We start from the raw sequence: 17,553 nt of genomic DNA on the forward strand, positions 1-17,553 counted from the left end.
AACCAAAATAGAGAAATAAAAAGGATCTCTAGAGGAACATCTGAAAAGGAAACATAACCAATACTACCTGATAACAGAAGAAGAAGCTCTATAAAGGGTAAGTCATCAGGAAGTAATGAAGTCCAGGTGTGACTGATAATGAGACGCAGGTGTGCGTAAAGATGGGTTGCCAGGATCGGTGGTTAGTAGGCCGGGCGACGTCGAGCACCGGAGAGGGGGAGCGGGAGTCAACGTGACACACACAGACATTCCTGTCTCTTCGGGAATATGTTGCATTGCTACCACAGTGTCATCAAATGTATTATCTAAATGAGTTTCAGAGATAGTCAGAATATGAATGTTACACATTGCAAAAAAGCAAGTGAAATAGGTCATTAACTAAAGTGAAATAAACAAAAAATGTACAGTAAACATAACACTCACAAAAGTTCCAAAATAATAAAGACATTACAAATGTTGAATGTCTATATAAAGTGTTGTAATGATGCGCATATAGTTAAAGTACCAAAGGGAAAATAACGAAACATAAATATGCGTTGTATTTACAATGGTGTTTGTTCTTCACTGGTTTCCTTGTTCTTGTGGCAACAAGTCACAAATCTTGTTGCTGTGATGGCACACTGTGGTATTTCACCCAGTAGATATGGGAGTTCATCATAATTGGGTGTGTATTCAAACTCTTTGTGGGTCTGTGTAATCTGAGGGAAATATGTGTCTCTAATATGGTCATACATTTGGCAGGAGGTTAGGAAGTGCAGCTCAGTTTCCACCTCATTTTGTGGGCAGTGAGCACATAGCCTGTCTTCTCTTGAGAGCCAGGTCTGCCTACGGCGGCCTTTCTCAGTAGCAAGGCTATGCTCACTGAGTCTGTACATAGTCAATGCTTTCCTTAAGTTTGGGTCAGTCACAGTGGTCAGATATTCTACTCTCTGTTTAGAGCCAAATAGCATTCTAGTTTGCTCTGTTTTTTGTCTGTCTCTGTCTCTCTTTCCTTCTCTCTTTCCATCTCTCTCTCCCGCTCTCTTCCTCTCTCCCTCTCTCCTGCTCTCGCTCTCTCTCTTTCTGTCTCTCTCTCTCTTTCCGTCTCTCTTTCCTTATCTCTTTCCATCTCTCTCTCCCGCTCTCTTCCTCTCTCCCTCTCTCCTGCTCTCGCTCTCTCTCTCTCTCTCTTTCCGTCTCTCTTTCCATCTCTCTCTTTCCGTCTCTCTCTTTCCGTCTCTCTCTCTCTCTTTCTGTCTCTCTCTCTCTTTCTGTCTCTCTCTCTCTTTCCGTCTCTCTTTCTGTCTCTCTCTCTCTCTTTCTGTCTCTCTTGCTCTCTCTTTCCATCTCTCTCTCTCTCTCTCTTTCCATCTCTCTCGCTCTCTCTCTCTCTTTCTGTCTCTCTCTCTCTCTCTTTCCATCTCTCTTTCTGACTCTCTCTCTCTTTCTGTCTCTCTTGCTCTCTCTTTCTGTTTCTCTCTCTCTCTCTTTCTGTCTCTCTTGCTCTCTCTTTCCGTCTCTCTCTCTCTCTCTTTCTGTTTCTCTCTCTTTCTGTCTCTCTCTCTCTCTTTCTGTCTCTCTTGCTCTCTCTTTCCGTCTCTCTCTCTCTTTCTGTCTCTTGCTCTCTCTTTCTGTCTCTCTCTCTCTCTCTTTCTGTCTCTCTTGCTCTCTCTTTCTGTCTCTCTCTCTCTCTCTTTCTGTCTCTCTTGCTCTCTCTTTCCGTCTCTCTTTTTCTTTCCGTCTCTCTCTCTCTCTCTCTCTCTCTCTCTCTCCTCTCTCGCTCTCTCTCTTTCCGTCTCTCTCTCTCTTTCCATCTCTCTTTCTATCTCTCTCTCTCTCTTTCCGTCTCTCTTTTTCTTTCCGTCTCTCTCTCTCTCTCTCTCTCTCTCTCTCTCTCTCCTCTCTCGCTCTCTCTCTTTCCGTCTCTCTCTCTCTCTCTCTCTCTCTCTCTCTCTCTCTCTCTCTCTCTCTCTCTCTCTCTCTCTCTCTCTCTCTCTCTCTCTCTCTCTCTCTCTCTCTCTCTCTCTCTCTCTCTCTCTTTCAGTTAGCCAGTCTCTCTCAGTTAGCCTCTCTCTCTCTCAGTTAGCCATTCCATTCATCTCTGCCTTTAAAGGGTATTGGTCTCAGCCTGATATAAGGGTCACAGCTATAAGGGTCACAGATAAATAGGAAGAGGTTGAAAGGCCTCAGGAAAAGCAAAGGGGGTGTGCAGAGACCCCCGGCTGGATTCTCTCCATTCTGAAGTAAACAAACAAACCAGAAACAACCTGTGCCCTTTAGTCTTTATTCATCACTTGTTGGTATTTTAATCAGACAGGAACACAACCAGTGTTTCTCAAAACAGGATAGCGAGGGGCCTCTTCCCACCACATGGCAAGGTAACCTAGGGGTGTTCCACATGGCTCCCTACTCCCTATCTAGTGCACTACTTTTGACCAGAGCAATATGGTTCATGCTAAATAGCTGTACACAAGAAGCACTAGGCTACTGGCTCATCTGTTCTCTTCTTGTGTCTGGCATCAATGGATAGGAAAGGGGGTCTGTCAATGAGAACAGTGTATTTTAAAACCCTACCTACCAAATTCACAGTATAGTACTGAAGTCACGCGTAGATATCGATATTAAGACACCTTGATGGAAATACAATTCTCTATCAGAAACCATGGTGGTGACTATGAACAAGACGAGACACGATTTCAAAGGCAATAAGCCCCCCCCCCCACCCACTAAAGTGCTGTGTAAACCAGATAGCATAGCTTCCCTGATGTATTGTACGGAGAAAATACACTTCAATGTTTGGGAGAAGAGGTTCTGGTTGGTCTGAGACAGGGATGGGCAACTTTGATGGGAGTGGGGGGGGCACAAAAAATCTGAACTCATCAGGAGGGGCTGCAGTTGCACCACTGCCAAACCCCCCACCCGAATACATTTTGTGCAATTCTAACATTTTTGCCATGGGGTGTATGGATGTTGTTGCTGTTTTAGAGCAGGTATGCTGAAATTCTACACATTTTGCCTTGGGGGGGGGTACTAGAAGTTATTACAAGTTTAGATAGTTGGCTGCTAGGCTAATTTACCAATCTAAAATATTTTAGCTAACATGGGCTAGCTGGGTGACTGACATAACAAGAGAAAAACTGCTGATACAAATTTCTAAATAGCAACTTGTGTGCGTTTTACTATTCTAACTCTTAACAGTCAATTGAGACCCCTACTGATACCAGTAAATACCACCATTTGCCCTTTCCTGAACTGAGAGGAAGGACAGTCAGAGTCCAGACTGTGAGGAGTTATACTGTAGGACCTGATACACCAGAGAGACATGAAAGGTGCTTTTCATAGAAAGAACTAAGAACCATTAGTGACATCACATCTTAAGCTTTATATCATAAACTTAGCCTGAGTTAATCACTGAACCAAACGCATTTGACTTTCCAATGACTTACAAAACTCAGAATTATCCTAAACCCCAGAATTCATTAAGCTCGAATCACGACCGGTTACTGATTCATGGCAGTCCAATCAGTAGTAACAACAGGGTCCAAATCAAACATTCCCACGGTTTTTCAGACCAGAATATTAAGGGACGTCAAGCTAGGTTTCTGCTCAAACAAAACATACATAAAGAATGCCCCCAATGTCACTAGCTAGGTTTTCAACCAATTGGCCGACAGATTTTCATGCAAGTGTTCTAGAATCCGCATAATGAAAACATGCACATGTGCCCACCAGTGATGTTTCCACCATTTAGTTTTTTTTGCTGATTAATTATCAGCGCGTGATGACGTAGTCCACACAACATGTACTTCTCAATATGTTTCCATCTCATTTTCAACTAGTTAAGTCACAAAAACTGTTAAATAGCAAATGTTTCTACTACTCTGGTCTTGGTGCTTAAGCTCTAGACAACAGCTCTCAGATACTGTACGGGTAGGCTAGTCTACATGATGAGATTATTATGGATAAGAGTGAAAATATTTTTGAGGTCAGTCAATCATTGATTATTCAAGCGTAGATCATCATGTCACTAGAATAAGACCCTTCTATATTTATTAGAAAAGAGCATCAAGATCACTGCACTTTCAGCCCCCTGTGAAGTTTTGTCTGTAGACTAATGAACTGGTTTCCTGAGTTGTAGGTGTAGGACCACACACCATATCCTCACCGCTCACAAGTTTAGTTCAATATAATGGTTATTATATCAATATTTGCGCATAAAGACATTTCTACTTCCGATTCTCACATAGTAAATTTTACCGACACAAAAAAAAGATCCCACCATTAACAAATTAACAAATTATCTGTCGGCGTTTATAAAATTGTAGTGAAACTGTGTGTTTCCATCACAGCTGTCATACATTTTTACGATTGGTCAACAGTCCAGTTCAGACATGGTGTATGACTGTGGGGCTACAGTGGAGGCTAGGTGCCAGGAAATGTGTTGATACCTAGCTAGCTACAGTGGAGGCTAGGTGCCAGGAAATGTGTTGATACCTAGCTAGCTACAGTGGAGGCTAGGTGCCAGGAAATGTGTTGATACCTAGCTAGCTACAGTGGAGGCTAGGTGCCAGGAAATGTGTTGATACCTAGCTAGCTACAGTGGAGGCTAGGTGCCAGGAAATGTGTTGATACCTAGCTAGCTACAGTGGAGGCTAGGTGCCAGGAAATGTGTTGATACCTAGCTAGCTAAATGTGTTGATACCTAGCTAGCTAAATGTGTTGATACCTAGCTAGCTAAATGTGTTGATACCTAGCTAGCTAAATGTGTTGATACCTAGCTAGCTAAATGTGTTGATACCTAGCTAGCTAAATGTGTTGATACCCAGCTAGCTAAATGTGTTGATACCTAGCTAGCTAAATGTGTTGATACCTAGCTAGCTAAATGTGTTGATACCTAGCTAGCTACAGTGGGGAGAACAAGTATTTGATACACTGCCGATTTTGCAGGTTTTCCTACTTACAAAGCATGTAGAGGTCTGTAATTTTTATCATAGGTACACTTCAACTGTGAGAGACGGAATCTAAAACAAAAATTCAGAAAATCACATTGTATGATTTTTAAGTAATTAATTTGCATTTCATTGCATGACATAAGTATTTTGGCCCATTTTGGCCCACTCCTCCATACAGACCTTCTCCTGATCCTTCAGGTTTTGGGGCTGTCGCTGGGCAATACGGACTTTCAGCTCAAATGATCAAATACTTATGTCATGCAATAAAATGCAAATTAATTACTTAAAAATCATACAATGTGATTTTCTGGATTTTTGTTTTAGATTCCGTCTCTCACAGTTGAAGTGTACCTATGATAAAAATTACAGACCTCTACATGCTTTGTAAGTAGGAAAATCTGCAAAATCGTCAGTGCATGAAATACTTGTTCTCCCCACTGTAAATGTGTTGATAACTAGCTAGCTAAATGTGTTGATACCTAGCTAGCTAAGTGGCGACAGAACAGACTTTATGCTACAGTACACTGGTAAAGAAATAAGAGGTCATGGTTCTGTCCCAAATTGCTCTCTAAAAAGGGTGCAAAAGGGGTAAGGTGTATGTAAACTTCTGACTTCAACTGTACACCGTAGCCAAATACATGTAAACTAAATTTTTCACAAGTCCTGACATTTAATCCAAGTAAAAAAATATTTTAAAAAATCTGAGGTCTTGGCTGATTTCTTTTGATTTTCCCATGATGTCAAGCAAAGAGGCACTGAGTTTGAAGGTAGGCCTTGAAATACATCCACAAGTACACCTTCAATTGACTCAAATTATGTTAATTAGCCAATCAGAAGCTTCTAAAGCCATGACATCATTTTCTGGAAGGCACAGTCAACTTAGTGTATGTCAACTTCTGACCCACTGGAATTGTGATTCAGGGAATTATAAGTGAAATAATCTGTCTGTGGGCCTCTGTGGGCCTCTGTCTGTGGGCGCAGTGGTTGCCAATGCCCCTAAGATCATGTACATTTGATGATACTGGACCTGAAATTATTGGCAGTTTTTTGGGGTCTTTTAGCCCTTCGAGCTAGCCCACATGGACTACGACAGTGTCATCTCCCGGCATTTGAGGTAGAACAGTCGGAAGCAGCCATGTTATTTTCAGTACTTGTGCTCCTGGGTAGCATAGGGTTTTCGCCTTGGGGACCTAGATGTTTCTTACCATAGAGCTGCCTATGATGACAGCTGGTAATGTTGAATGGTCTGGTCTCTCAGGCAGCCTCACGGTCTGGTGAGCTCCGGGGATCTGAACCCGAGGTAGAATCCACCGGAGAGGGAGACAGAACCGAGGACGAAGACGCAGGTACCTCCGGATACGATCTTGATTGGGAAGCCACCAAGGACGAAGGCGCCGGAACCTCTGGATCCAGGGCGGCAAAGCTGTTTCTGGTCTGTGTCAGTTCAGGGCTCAACATCTCCATGGAGACCCCCGTTTGCCAGAGGACAACATCTTCGACGAGTGAAGTACCTCCATGGCTGGTTGGTTTGGTCGAGAACAGCTCCGTTCTCTAGGGAATGGGGAGGCTGTGGACAGCCAACATGGCAGCGAAACTTCCAGCAGACCAGAGCGGCGTCCGGCTACTGGGGTGGAAGAAAAATAAAAAGTAGGTGGGTTCCCCAGTAGCTTATGTAGGTTTGCTACTTGCTTGCTAAGAGGAGCTACTTCGCTCCTGTAGTCCTCCGCAAGCAAGCAGTTGCTACATTGATGGCATAGAAGGCCCTTCTTGCCTCGTCTCTCAGATCGTTCACAGCTTTGTGGAAGTTTACCTGTGGCGCTGATGTTTAGCCCGAGGTTTGTATAGTTTTTTGTGTGCTCTAGGGCAACAGTGTCTAGATGGAATTTGTATTCGTGGTCATGGCAACAGGACCTTTTTTGGAACACCATTCTTTTTGTCTTACTTTTTGCCTTACTGATATTTACTGCCAGGTCTGACAGAATCTGTGCAGAAGATCTAGTTGCTGCTGTAGGCCATACTTGGTTGGGGACAGAATTCTCGTAGGGTGAGGCCGGGTGCTGCAGACTATTCTAGTGCCCTCCCTAATTCGTATATGTTGAAGAGGGTGGGGCTTAAGCTGCATCACTGTCTCACCCCCCGGCCCCACTTTCCATCAATTTGTATAAGAGGCTCTCCTGCCAAATTCAGGCTAAAGCTTTTTTGAAATCAACAATGCATGAGAAGACTTAGCCTTTGTTTTGGATTGATTGTTTGTCAACAGGGGTGTGCAATATGTGGTCTGTCGTAGAGTAATTTGTTAAAGAGCCAATTTGCCATTTGCTCAGTACATTGTTTTCGCTGAGGAAATGTACGAGTCTGCTGTTCATGATAATGCAGAGGATTTTGCTAAGGTTGATGTTGATGCATATGCCACAGTAGTTATTGGAGTCAATTTTGTATCCCCTTTTGTGGATTGGGATGATCAGTCCTTGGTTCCAAATATTGGGGAGGATGCCAGAACTGAGGATGATGTTAAAGAGTTTAAGTATAGCCAATTGGAATTTGTGGTCTGTATATTTTATCATTTCATTTAGGATAACATCAACCCCACAGGCCATTTTGGGTTAGAGGGTTTGTATTTAGTTCTGTAGTTAATTCAATGTGATTGGATAATCCAGTGTGTTGTGGTACTCTTTAATAGTTGATTCTAAGATTTGTATTTGATCTTGTATGTTTTTTTCTGTTTGTTATTTTCTTATAGGGCCAAAACGATTGGAGAAGTGGTCCACCCATACATCTCCATTTTGCATAGATAATTATTTGTGCTGTTGTTTCTTTAGTGTTTTCCAATTTTCCCAAAAGTGGTTAGATTCTATGAATTCTTCAATTACATTGAGATGATTTCTGATGTGCTGTTCCTTCTTTTTCCGTAGTGTATTTCTGTATTGTTTAATTAAGGGATTCACCATAGTGAAGGCGTAGGCCCAGGTTTTCGTCATCTCTCTCTCTCTCATTCACGCAATAGCCTCTATCTTTCACTGTCCCGACTCCCCCTCTCTTTCCATCCCTGTTTTCCCCAAACACCACAGAGTGCATAGAGAAGTCACAGGAGGGGAAGAGCAAGGAGTGATGTCCATTATCGTCTCTAGTGAGACTGGTTCTCTCCTGTTTCCGGATCACACACACAATACACACACTACAAACACTATATACACTACACACACTATACACACTACACAATAAACACAATGCACACACTACATACAATACACAATACACAATAAACACAATACACACACTACACAATACACACAATACATACACTACACACAATACACACACCACACACTATACACACTACACAATAAACACAATACACACACTACACACAATACACAATAAACACAACACACACACTACACACAATACACACACTACAAACACTATATACACTACACACACTATACACACTACACAATAAACACAATGCACACACTACATACAATACACAATAAACACAATACACACACTACACAATACACACACTACACACAATACACACACTACACAATACACGCACTACATAATACACACACATAATACACACAAACCACACACACAGTACAAACAATACACAATACACACACGCAATACACACCCACACATTACACACACACACAATACACACACACAATACACACACTACACGCAATACACCCAATACACACGCACAATAAACGCAACACACACACACACAAGACACACACACACACAACACGCACACAATACACATATACAATGCACAGACAATACACAACACACAATACACATATACAATGCACAGACAATACACAAAACACACACACAATGCACACACTACACAATAAACACACACACACACCACTGAGTGCTCTCCTGTTGAACAACAGATACAACTAGATTGGTAGCTGGTTCCTTTTAGGTGTGTTGACCAATAAATAGTTCTCCTTCTGCTCTTCGTGGATCGATATGTCTCATAGTATTGAGTCATTTCTTTGTCCTTTTCCTTCCATGTCGTTCCTCAGCCTATTCTCAGAGGACAAGCAGACCTGGGCGGGACATACCACACCAAAAAGGCAAAAAAAAGGGGTATTTTAATGATCTGTTTTGTTTTATGTCAAATCTAATTTCCTGACACGTGCATTTAGTCTGCAGTAGTAGAAGGCTACGTCTCTCATGTACTGCACTTGAACAATTCTTGTGTGATTGTTAGATATTTCGAGGCACATGTCGATTGCATGTAGGCCACTGCTGCCCGTTCCTCAGTGACGGCAAGATGTACAAATCGAAAGGTTAAACACCTAAATCTCTCTCTCTCTCCCTCTCTCTCTCTCTACAAGCAGCCAGCTAATATTGATTGACTCTTGAGCCTCTGGCTTGTCTTTAGAGTCTCAGAACAGACACGGACTCAACAGGTGTTCAGCTTACAGATATCACCAAATGACCTACGACTCTGATGGCTTGACAATGACTGACTTGACGACTGTCAGTGATGAAGCTAGATGGCCCACAGTTCTCCACGTCAAGGGCTAACGGCTAATGGCTGTAGGCTCTCCAAATAGGGGGATGATGCTTGATGCTCGATGACTGTGTCGAAGAGAGGGGAGAGGAGAGGGAAAAACAACGCCCTAATAGCAGTGTCGCCATGGTAACCACAGGTGGTCGTGTGGCTCTGTCTGTTGTTGTTCCTTCATTCCATTCGGGTTGTCATGTGATGTATAAGAGGCGCGGGATTGGTGGAATGGAACAGGAGGGGTGTGGAAGAGAAGAGGACCAGAGTACTGATAGGCCAGGGCCTGAGTCAGAGCCAATTAAACCTGTTTATTCTTTTTTTTTAGACATGGTAGCATGGAGAGGAGGAAGCAATGGAAATTACTTCTTTAGCAATGGAAATTACTACAGAACTAATTTAAATTTAAACCATGATTGTAATGGTGCTGATGTGACCGACTGGGCTCGAACCAGGGCGTTCTGACAAGATCTGAAGTGTTTGTAGCAGCTTTGAATGTTTACTTTTCATTGAATTACATTTCCTTGCATCAGACGGAGAATCATGCAGGTGGTTGATATGACACAAAACATACATTAGCTCAGACAGGTTGCTAAATCTCACGTACCCTTTCACAAGCACACACATATACCACCACCCCCGCCCCCACCCCTGGCCACTCCTGTGACCTGGCTGGCGCTGAGGCTGCGTGCTGAACGGATGATCATAAGGACGAGGATACAATGAAATTCCTTGATTCTAAGTAGTTCACACATGGTTTCTACTGAATACTATTCAACACTTAAGTTGAGCTGTCCATCTTACTTACTGGGTGTAGTTTTTTCCCCACTTCGAATGAAACCAGAAACCAAACAACGTAGAGAATTAATGGTCAAACATGGGTTTGCGTCTCAAATGGCACTGTATTCCCTTTACTGGGGCTCTATCTGGTTGAAAGTAGTGCACTATGTAGGGAATAGGGTGCCATTTGGCATTCCACATGGTTTGACAGCCTTGACACAAGGAGTGGATAGATTGTCTGTATATCAGAGAGCCTCCTAACAGCAGGACAGAGAGGGAGAGAGAGGAAGAAAGATGGAGGGAGAGAGAGTGCCTTATAGCACCTGGACACAGAGAGGCAGAGAGAGAAGAAGAGATGGAGATAGAGTGAGAAAGAGGCAGAGAGAGAGAGGCAGAGAGAGAGAGACAGAGAGAGAGAGAGGGGCAGAGAGAGAGGAGAGGGAGAGAGAGAGGCAGAGAGAGAGACAAAGAGAGAGGTAGAGAGAGAGAGACAAAGAGAGAGGCAGAGAGAGAGAGAAAAAGTGAGTGTTGTGTACTACAAAGGAATCTAAACCACTTTGTCTCTCTCTCATGCCTCTCTGGGCTTTTAGACTCGTTGTAGTATCTGTAGCTCTATGGCTCCTTTCTGTTACTATTTCAGCTATCTGTGTTTACAACCCTAGCTGTAGAGTGCAGTACTTTAGCCATGGAAATGATTACAGAACAAAATTCAAATTCATGATTCTCTGGGCTCAAACCAGGGCCTTCTGACCGCATACTACATGACTGGGTTAGTTGGATGAGCTAAAGGCTAGGCATTAGCTTGGGGGGGGGGGGGGGGGGCAAAAGTGAAGCGCAGGTCTAAGGATGCAGTTCAATACACAGATACACAAACACACACACGTATCCTTCACAAGCACACACACACACCCTCCCCCCAGGATATGAAGATGTCTGTGTTCTTCCAGGGGTTAAACCATCTAGCCACTCCTGTGACCCGGCTGCGTGCTGAACGGATGAGCACTTCTCCATGGAAACTGTGTTCGATATCACCATGACAACCATATTTGGGAAGGGGGTAAAAAATACGACGACCACAAATGAGCAAAAACATTGAATGAAATGAAAGAGCCTAATAAGAAATGACAGGCAGCGTACTATGGGGATTTCCGGTCTACAATAATGCACAATATAGGGAATAGGTTGCCATTTGGGATACAAGATGACTAATGTTATCTCAACCTTATCTGAGCTGGAAGCATTTCCTTTAGCCATAACTGCCAAGAAGAGCATCTGTCTGATAACCTCCTGTCTGCCTATCTTGGGATGTGTTTTCTGGCCTACGGCTGGTGGTGGTGATGGTGCTTGATGATGCCTGCTACATCTTGAGGTGGATACAGGTGGACAGGCCTGGGTTCACCTGCTATTTGTTTTCTTTCAAATACTTTAAAAAACCTCTTAAAGATCGGACTCTTTTTTTCCAAATTTTCCCTTAAAATGACATACACAAATCTGCCTGTAGCTCAGCACATGAAGCAAGGATATATGCATGTTCTTGGTACCATTTGAAAGGAAACACTTTGAAGTTTGTGGAAATGTGAAATTAATGTAGTAGAATATAACACATTAGATTTAGTAAAAGATAATACAAACCAAAAAATGTTTTCTATTTATTTTTTTGTTCCATCATCTTTGAAATGCAAGAGAAAGGCCATACATTGACATAGGATCCTAGGTGTAGTTTAGATGTTGTCCACCAGTTGGCAGTAGTGTGCAAAGTTTCAGATTGATCCAGTGAATAATTACTTCACTACACAATATTTTGTATCAAGTCTGCCAGGAGTTTGCCCAAATGTGCCGAATTGGTAAATTTATAAATTTTCAAATACATAACTATAGCGAACATACTAAGATGCTATGGTAATGAACCATTTAAGTTTACACACATCCAGAATGTCATTCATGATGGATCATTAGCTTCCCTATAGAAAATAAACTAACCTTCACACGTCTAGATTGCAGGGGGGGTTTCCTAAAAAATGACATAATATAGGAATGTAAGTACATTATTTCCCTACAGAGGTGAATGTATCAAACCAGTTGCTGTGATAAAAGTGTTTTGTTTTTGTGCACTATCCTCAAACAATAGCGTGATATTTTTTTTGTTGCTCTAATAGTTACTGTAAATTGGACACTTGAGTTAGATTAACAACAATTGATGCTTTCTGCCCTTATAAGAGATGCCTATGTCCCGGAGTTGGCTGTTGTTTACAATGCCATTCTAGTCATTTTAACTGTCCCAGTTTAGGGACACCAATCCCGTAGAGGCTACGTTTGATCTTGACCGACCCAAACTGAATTCTTCCCCTGCTCTATGATCGCTACATACTTCATAGAGTGGTGAGAAGGAGGAGTCTACAATGTTCAGAAGTGATGTCACCAAGTCATTTCCCGTATTCAGGGTTCACTCAAACATCGCTTTAAGCTTTGTTTTACTATTGTTAGTTACAGTTGATTTCGGGATTGTATGTCTTTTCGCTTTCATTAAATATAAGTCTTTGATTCATTTCAGTCTCAATTCAAACCTCTCGCTGCCAGCTCCTGATATGTTAAAAACTACAACGTGTCTCCTGTCGTAAGAAGACGGTAACGAAAGATATCATTGCTACTTAATGTGGATCCAAGTTCAGTTTTGAGATCAACCGGGATCATTGGCGTAGGATTATCCAGACATTTCTGACTGGTCTTGGAACTGTGACAAAGGGCAGCTGTGGCTCGATGGGATGCAGTCAGCACTGATTCTGCCACAGACATACAGTGCCTTGCGAAAGTATTCGGCCCCCTTGAACTTTGCGACCTTTTGCCACATTTCAAACATAAAGATATAAAACTGTATTTTTGTGAAGAATCAACAACAAGTGGGACACAATCATGAAGTGGAACGACATTTATTGGATATTTCAAACTTTTTTAACAAATCAAAAACTGAAAAATTGGGCGTGCAAAATTATTCAGCCCCCTTAAGTTAACACTTTGTAGCGCCACCTTTTGCTGCGATTACAGCTGTAAGTCGCTTGGGGTATGTCTCTATCAGTTTTGCACATCGAGAGACTGACATTTTTTCCCATTCCTCCTTGCAAAACAGCTCGAGCTCAGTGAGGTTGGATGGAGAGCATTTGTGAACAGCAGTTTTCAGTTCTTTCCACAGATTCTCGATTGGATTCAGGTCTGGACTTTGACTTGGCCATTCTAACACCTGGATATGTTTATTTTTGAACCATTCCATTGTAGATTTTGCTTTATGTTTTGGATCATTGTCTTGTTGGAAGACAAATCTCCGTCCCAGTCTCAGGTCTTTTGCAGACTCCATCAGGTTTTCTTCCAGAATGGTCCTGTATTTGGCTCCATCCATCTTCCCATCAATTTTAACCATCTTCCCTGTCCCTGCTGAAGAAAAGCAGGCCCAAACCATGATGCTGCCACCACCATGTTTGACAGTGGGGATGGTGTGTTCAGCTGTGTTGCTTTTACGCCAAACATAACGTTTTGCATTGTTGCCAAAAAGTTCAATTTTGGTTTAATCTGACCAGAGCACCTTCTTCCACATATTTGGTGTGTCTCCCAGGTGGCTTGTGGCAAACTTTAAACAACACTTTTTATGGATATCTTTAAGAAATGGCTTTCTTCTTGCCACTCTTCCATAAAGGCCAGATTTGTGCAATATACGACTGATTGTTGTCCTATGGACAGAGTCTCCCACCTCAGCTGTAGATCTCTGCAGTTCATCCAGAGTGATCATGGGCCTCTTGGCTGCATCTCTGATCAGTATTCTCCTTGTATGAGCTGAAAGTTTAGAGGGACGGCCAGGTCTTGGTAGATTTGCAGTGGTCTGATCCTCCTTCCATTTCAATATTATCACTTGCACAGTGCTCCTTGGGATGTTTAAAGCTTGGGAAATCTTTTTATATCCAAATCCGGCTTTAAACTTCTTCACAACAGTATCTCGGACCTGCCTGGTGTGTTCCTTGTTCTTCATGATGCTCTCTGCGCTTTTAACGGACCTCTGAGACTATCACAGTGCAGGTGCATTTATACGGAGACTTGATTACACACAGGTGGATTGTATTTATCATCATTAGTCATTTAGGTCAACATTAGATCATTCAGAGATCCTCACTGAACTTCTGGAGAGAGTTTGCTGCACTGAAAGTAAAGGGGCTGAATAATTTTGCACGCCCAATTTTTCAGTTTTTGATTTGTTAAAAAAGTTTGAAATATCCAATAAATGTCGTTCCACTTCATGATTGGGTCCCACTTGTTGTTGATTCTTCACAAAAAAATACAGTTTTATATCTTTATGTTTGAAGCCTGAAATGTGGCAAAAGGTTGCAAAGTTCAAGGGGGCCGAATACTTTCGCAAGGCACTGTATGTCCAGTCTTGTACCCTTAAACTCACTATCGTACTTGATATCCTGAATACCAAGTGTTATGTTTGGGGGGGGGGGGGGGGGGTAGAGAGAGAGAGAGGGAGAGAGAAAGAGAGAGAGAGAGAATTAAAGGGGGTAATCTTTAGTTCACACAGAACACCAGACTAATGAAAAGAAAAGCTTGGCACAACATGACATACCCCTCCTAGGGACGGAAGAGCACTAGAAAGCCAGTGACTCAGCCTCCATAATAGGGTCAGAGGTAGAGAATCCCAGTGGAGAGAGGGGAGCCGACCAGGCAGTAAGGGTGGTTCATCACTCCAGTGCCTTGTCGTTCACCTTCACACCCCTGGGCCAGACTACATTCAATCATAGGACCTAATGAAGAGATGAGTCTTCAGTAAAGACTTAAAGGTTGAGACTGAGTGTGCCTCTCTCACATGGATAGGCAGGCGGACCATTCAATAAAAATTGAGCTCTACAGGAGAAAGCCCTGCCTCCAGCTGTTTGCTTAGACATTCTAGGGACAGTAAGGAGGCCTGCGTCTTGTGACTGTAGCGTACATGTAGGTATGTTCGGCAAGACCAAATCGGAGAGATAGGTAGGAGCAAGTCCATGTAATGCTTTGTAGGCTAGCAGTAAAACCTTGAAGTCAGCCCTTGCCTTAACAGGAAGCCAGTGTAGAGAGGCTAGCACTGGAGTAATATGATCAGATTTTTTGGGTTCTAGTGAAGATTCTAGCAACGCAGCCTCAGTAAGGCCTCATTTAAACCACAAACACACACACACACACAAACACACAAACCATGTAAAATGGTTTAAATTTAATCAGTCTTGAGCCGTGTTTCAGTCAGACCAATCACATCAAGGTTATGATCAGTGATTAGTTCATTAACTATGACTGCCTTGGAAGTGAGGGCTCTAACATTAAGTAGCCCTATTTTGAGATGTGAGATATTGTCACAACCTCTTTCAATATTGACATGAATGGAGGAGGTCTTTGTTCCAGTGAGATTGCTAAGGCGAACACCGCCATGTTCGGTTTTGCCCGACCTAGATCAAAGCACAGACACTGTCTCCATGGGGAAAGCTGAAATGACTACACTGACTGTGCTAGTGGCAGACTCCACTAAGCTGGCAGGGTGGCTAACAGCCTGCTGCCTGGCCTGCACCCTAGTGTGGTGCTAGAGGAGACAAAGCCATGTCTATGTTGATAGATAAGATGAGAGCACCCCTCCAGCTTGGATGGAGTCCGTCACTCATCAGTAGGCCTTGCTTGGTCCTGTTTGTGGGAGAGTCCCAGAAAGAAGGCCAGTTATCTACAAATTGTTGTCCGAGACTGCTGTAGAACTCATCACTCCCCCCTAACTGTTTTATCCTAACATCATTGGTGCCGACGTGGATACCAATGCTAGCTCGTCTGGGCTGGCAGCCTTGCGAGGGTTAACACGCTGAAATGTCTGACTCACGTCGGGCCACAGAGAAGGAGAGCCCACAGTCCTTGGTAGTGGGCCCTGTTGGTGACACTGTGTTATCCTCAAAGCGTGAGAAGAAGTTGTTTAGCTTGTCCGTAAGCAAGACGTTGGTGACACTGTGTTATCCTCAAAGCGTGAGAAGAAGGTGTTTAGCTCGTCAGTAAGCAAGACGTCGGTCTCGGAGACGTGGCTGGTTTTCTTTTTGTAGTCTGTGATTGTGTGTAGACCAAGCCACATACGTCTTGTGTCTGAGCCGTTGAATTGCGACTCCACTTTGTCTCTATACTGAAGTTTTACCTGTTTGATTGCCTTTCTGTTTGTATTCTGCCATATTCCTATTCACCTTGCCATGGTTAAATGCGGTGGTTCACACTTTCAGTTTTGCGCGAATGCTGCCATCTATCCACAGTGTTTGGTTTGGGTAGGTTTTAATAGTCATAGTGGGTACAACATCTACTATACACTTCCTGATAAACTCATTCATCTTTTTAGTATATTTTTAAATATTACTTACTGTTTGAGTTTCTGCCTATAAGAAGGGAGGAGCAAAACTGTCATGGTCAGATTTGCCGAAAGGAGGGCAGGGGAGGGTCTTGTAGGCATCCCGGAAGTTGGAGTAACAGTGGTCGAGTGTTTTAGCAGCGCGACTACTACAGTCAATGTGTTGATAGAACTTTGGCAGCCTTTCCCTCAAATTTGCTTTGTTAAAATCCCCAGCTACAATAAATACGGCCTCAGGATATATGGTTTCCAGTTTGCATAAAGTCCAGTGAAGTTCCTTGATGGCCGTCTTGGTATCCGCGGGGGGGATAAACACGGCTGTGACGATAACCGAAGAGAATTCTCTTGAGAGATAATATGGTCGCCATTTGATTGTGAGGTATTCCCGGTCGGGTGACCAAAAGGAATTGAGTTCCTGTATGTTATCACAATTACATCATGAGTCGTTAAACACGAAATATACACCCCAGCCCTTCTTCCGGAGAGATATTTATTCCTGTCTGCGCGATGAACTGAGAACCCAACTGGCTGGGCCGACTCAGACAGTATATCCCAAGAGAGCCATGTTTCCGTGAAACAGAGTATGTTACAATCCCTGATGTCTCTCCGGAAAGAGATCCTCGCCCTGAGCTCGTCAACTTTATTATCCAGAGACTGAACATTAGTGAGTAATATACTCGGAAGCGGTAGGTGGTGTGCACGCCTCCTAAATCGGACTAGAAGACCACTCCGAATACCTCTCCTCCGACTGCTGTGTTTTGGGTCGGCCTCTGAAATCAGTTAAATTGCCCTGGGGGGTGTGAACAAAGGATCCGCTTCTGGAAAGTCGTATTCCTGGTCGCAGGGCTGGAAGTGCTGGTGAGTTACCGCCGCTCTGATATCCAATAGTTCTTCCTGGCCTTATGTAATAACATCAATAAAAAAATCTGAGC

This window comes from Oncorhynchus mykiss, chromosome 16, assembly GCF_013265735.2.
Source record: "Oncorhynchus mykiss isolate Arlee chromosome 16, USDA_OmykA_1.1, whole genome shotgun sequence".
In the NCBI taxonomy this organism is placed as follows: Eukaryota; Metazoa; Chordata; class Actinopteri; order Salmoniformes; family Salmonidae; genus Oncorhynchus; species Oncorhynchus mykiss.